The 5,030-nt window shown below is 44.7% G+C and overlaps 1 long non-coding RNA gene across 1 annotated transcript; it reads left to right on the top strand.

The window, feature by feature from the left end:
* Positions 1-297: 297 nt before the first annotated feature.
* On the top strand, positions 298-1,233 carry LOC116401486 (uncharacterized). The gene is made up of 2 exons (XR_004213996.1): positions 298-383; positions 801-1,233. It is a non-coding gene; the product is annotated as an uncharacterized LOC116401486 (long non-coding RNA).
* The last annotated feature ends 3,797 nt before the right edge of the window (positions 1,234-5,030 follow it).

Genomic DNA, 5,030 nt, shown 5'->3' with positions numbered 1-5,030 from the left:
TATATATATATATATATATATATATATATATATATATGTGTATATATATATATATGTGTATATATATATATATGTGTGTATATATGTGTATATATGTATATATATATGTATGTATATATATATACCATAAGGTTCACTTCCAATATGTAACATAAAGTACTATGTTGTGTATTTTTTGATTCAGAGCAGTTTAGTTGAGAAAACTTACTGTTTTATTTGACACTCTTACTTCCTCTGTCTCTCTGTGTCCTTGTCTCCTTGTGTCCTTGTCTCTCTGTCTCCTTGTCTCTCTGTCTCCTTGTGTCCTTGTGTCTCCACAGAGCGTGATGTGTTCTTCAGAGCGTTGTTTGAACGTCATGAGTCGGAGGATGAAAGTGACTCAGGTGAGAACTTTGACTTCAGTCTGAAACTACAAACATGGCGGACAGTTAGTTGTTTCCAGCTGCTGCGTTGGTGTATTAGTACACAGTGATAGTCATGTTGTAGTATTGATGTATTAGTACACTGTGAGAGTATCCGTGTAGTATTGGTGTATTAGTACACATTGATAGTCACGTTGTAGTATTGGTGTATGAGTTGGTGTATTAGTACACAGTGAGAGTATCCGTGTAGTATTGGTGTATTAGTACACAGTGATAGTCACGTTGTAGTACTGGTGTATGAGTTGGTGTATTAGTACACAGTGAGAGTATCCGTGTAGTATTGTATTTGGTGTATTAGTACACAGTGAGAGTCACGTTGTAGTATTGGTGTATACGTTGGTGTACTAGTACACAGAGTATCCGTGTGCTCCCCCTTAGGAAACATCGCCCTGGCCGTGTGTCTGTCGGTGGCCATCTTGGCTCTGTTGGCCGTCCTGACCTACTGCTTCCTGAAGTCCAGGAAGGAGCGCTCCCATAGGCCGGTGGCCACAGGCCCCGCCCACGTGGCGCTGTCGGAGCAGGACACGCTGGTTTACAACAGCACCACCAAACCTGTGTGAGGACCACCGGACTGGACTCTTATCGATGACGTCATCGTGATCCATCAGCTATTCGGTTCTACTTTGTGTGTGTGTGTGTGTGTGTGTGTGTGTGTGTGTGTGTGTCTGTGTGTGTGTTGGGTTCTCTTTGATCTATTTATGAATATTATGTGTTTGGGTCTCAGGTTCAGAATGTAAATATCTTTATTATGTTTTTAAACCTTTCACATGTTATGAATACATAAATACATATAATAAAGAGTAATTGAACACGAGCTTTGACTTGTTCCTGAGGCTTTGAACGGAGGAAGACCATGAGCTGCTGCTGAAAGCTCTGGTCTCTTCCAGAGGACACACGTCATAAAGATCTGATATTAATATTCATTAACTCCTCAGACATGTTTGTTTTTCTTCTTCTTTCCAAATGAAATAAACTTTATTGACAAAACTAAATGATCAGTTAAGTTAAGATCAGATCATCCTTTGAGTCCCTCAGTGGGACGGTCCAACAAGGTACAGAGCCAAGAACAAGAGCAGCTTGTCATAAATAAGGAGTGTGAAGGTGTGGTGTGTGAAGAAAGGTACCGCAGGTCCTTCCTTCACACACCGTATATACATATTATATATATATATATATATATATATATGTATGTATATATGTATATGTAGGAAGGACCTGCAGTACCTCTCCTTCACACACCGGGGGTGAATCAGCCGGTGGCTGAAGGAGCTGCACAGAGCTGCCAGGGCGTCCTGCATGGGGTGGGAGGTGTTGTTCATCAGGGATGATAGCTTAGCCATCATCCTCTTGTCTCCCTCCACCTCCACCGTATCCAGTGGACACACAGCACACTGCTGCCTTCTTGATGAGTTTGTTGAGTCTGTTCCTGTCCGCTGCCCCAGCAGACCACTCCATAGAACAGTGGTTCTCAAACTGTGGGGCGCGCCCCTCTAGTGGGGCGCGGTGGTATTGCAGGTGGGGCGCAGGGGGAAATGCAGAATTTTTTTATTTCAAGAACTGTATTCATACCTGCAAACTTGTCGCTTTTTGGCGAAATTCGCCGTTTTGAATCAAAATATATCATCGTGTAGATCTGTAGAGGTTTTTTTTTGGGAGGGCCAACTGGCCAGCCAGCGTTTCTCAGATTGGAGTGAGACGAGGAGAAAAGGTGATGTGATCTTCACAATAAAACATCTCTGATATGACGTGTCGAGTCTTGGCCAATCAGCGTTCAGATGTGTACAGCGTCTTCATTTCCCTCCGTTACAGTTTAAGTTCCGTTATGTTCCGTTACCGTTCAGACTTGCTGGGTTAAGTTAACGTCCACTACATGCAAAACTTTATCGACTGTTAACGTTCGTCATTATCACGATTTAGAAGGAAAAAACGTAACGTGATGAAACATGCAGCCCCCCGTGTTCCGGTTCAGTTCACGCGGTCACTCATTAACGTTAAACCGGAACACCGGCGCATCTGGTTGCAGGTTGTTTGTTTTAACTCAAAGTAGAATGAGGATGAGATGATGAGGTCAAAGAGCTTCAGGGGGAGGAGGCTGGTTGTGTAGCGCAGCTCGATGCAGGGCTGAGCTGTGAGTGGAGCTGGGCCTGGATAAAGGTGGAGCTGGGCCTGGATAAAGGTGGAGGTGGGCCTGGATAAAGGTGGAGCTGGGCCTGGATAAAGGTGGAGGTCTAAACAGAAGTGAGTACAGCTTCCTGCTGTCACAGTGTTTTAAATACATTGATAAGGCAGGCTATGCTAAATGCAGCCTCTGCTCCATGAGATGAACTACAGCAACAAGGGCTCACATGTCCTCTCATCACACTGTTCACTGTGATGACCACAGCCAGTGGACCAACAGGCCCAACAGTCCCACATGCAGCTATTATTATTATCACAGCTATTATTTTACTTTTAGAATGCTACATTTTAAAGCTCATATTTAAAATAAAATGCTCCTGGTATGTGTGACACATATCTGCACTCATTTTGTTTTGTTTTTCACAGGTTGCAGTTTGTTGTGAATATCTTAGAAAGATATTCACAATAAGCTATTTTTTGCCAAATATTAGTTATTTTTTGCACAGATAGAACTTTATTTGAATTGTTCTAACAAAGTGATTGCACATTGTATTTGTTTTTGTCTGATGGAGCAATATGGTTTACTTGAAAGTAATTACAATTTTCTTTATTCTATTTGAAAAAGCACAGATGGAGGAGTCACAAAATGTTATTTCAATAAAAGTTCAACATGGACCATTTTGTTACAATTTTGTTGGGGCGGTGGGGCATGAACATTTTTCTTCCTCCAAAGTGGGGCGCGACAGAAAAAGTTTGAGAACCACTGCCATAGAAGATGGCTGATGCCACCACAGAAGAAGAAGGTCCTCAGGAGAGCTCCCTGCACTCCAAAAGACCAGAGTCTCCTCAGCAGATAGTCTGCTCTAACCCTTTTTGTAGAGTGCGTGTGTGATCAGTCCAGTTTATTGTTCAAGTGAACACCCAGGTACTTAAGATCTCACAATCTCAGTGTCCGTTCCCTGGATGTTCACTGGTACCTGAGGAGAGTGAAGTCCACCACCAGCTCTTTGGTTTTACCAGAGTTGATCTGGAGGCGGTTCCACTGGCACCATCCTATGAAGTCCTGGTTCAGTTCCCTGTATTCTCTGTCATCACCGGCAGAAATGAGGCCGACGATTGCAAAGTCGTCGGAGAACTTCTGCAGGTGGCAGTTAGGAGAGTTGTGTGTGTGACGTCCGAGGTGTAGATGGTGAAGAGGAATGGAGCTAGGACGGTTCCTTGTGGGGCCCCCGTGCTGCAGGCCACCAGGTCAGACTCACACTCCCGTATCCGCATATACTGTGGACGGTTGGTGAGGTAGTCCAAGATCCCTGCAGTGAGGTGGTGGTCCACTCCGGTCCGCTCCAGCTTGTCCTTCAGAAGCAACTGCTGGATGGTGTTGAAGTCACTGGAGAAATCAAAAAACATGACTCTCACAGTGCTTCCAGCTTTTTCCAGGTGAGAAAGGCATCTGTGTAGCAGGTAGATGACAGCGTCATCCACCCCGATGACAGATTGGTAAGCGAACTGGAGTGGGTCCAAAGATGAGCTCACAAGGGGGCAGAGATGTACCAGCCTCTTTAGCGTCTTCATCAGGTGGGATGTTGTTGTTGGGATGTTGCTGAAGCTGTTGAAGTCCTTGCGTCGCCGGGTCTTTGGGACCGGTACCACGCAGGATGTTTTCCACAGCTGTGGTACTCTCCCCAGCTTCAAGCTCAAGTTAAAGACGTGCTCCACTATCCTGCACAGCTGGTCTGCACTGGACCTGAGGAGCCTTGAGCTGATGCTGTCTGGACCCGTGGCCTTTCTCACCTTGACCTTTCTCAGTTGTTTTCTCACCTGGTAGGTTGTGAAGGACAAGCTGGGGGGTGGGGGCGGTGTGCCGTAGGGGGGGTGGGGCGCTGGTCATGGAGTGTGGTGTTTGAGGAGTGTGGGGGGGCTGAGTGTTCTGGGGAAGGGGGTGGAGGAGAGGGGTGCAGACAATGGAGGTTGCAGCAGCACTCCCCTGCTGCAGCAGCACCATCAGGATGACTGATGGAATCTGTTAAAGTATAAATAAGTTCAGGTCATTCTCCCACTCTTGGACCCTGTAGGCTGTTGGTTGGGCCCCTTGTAGCCAGACATCTCCTTGAGGCCCTTCCAGACCCTGCTGATGTTGTTCTGCTGCAGCTGGTCCTCCATCTTTGTCCTGTAGTCTTTTTTTCCCTCCCTGATCTTTTATGATTTGATTTATTTATTTTGCACAATTCAAACAATAAAATTAAAAATAATCAAACATAACAGAGCAGGAAGAGGCAGAAAGCCAACTGGGCTTATTTGAAGCCTCCACCTATATAATATTAACATTTTACAAAATGACAAAGATAAAATTTAAAATGCATAAGACATTACATTACAACAAAAGAAAGAAAGAAAGAAAGAAAGAAAGAAAGAAAAGAAAAACATAATGTAATTGTGTGGAGTGTGTGTGAGCATGTGTGTGTGTGAGAGTAGGCATGGGCTTGTGTTTGT

Source organism: Anarrhichthys ocellatus, unplaced genomic scaffold (assembly GCF_004355925.1).
Source record: "Anarrhichthys ocellatus isolate YVR2014 unplaced genomic scaffold, GSC_Weel_1.0 scaffold480, whole genome shotgun sequence".
In the NCBI taxonomy this organism is placed as follows: domain Eukaryota; kingdom Metazoa; phylum Chordata; class Actinopteri; order Perciformes; family Anarhichadidae; genus Anarrhichthys; species Anarrhichthys ocellatus.
Note: the sequence above shows the minus strand (reverse complement) of the source record. Positions and strands in the feature narration are given on the sequence as shown.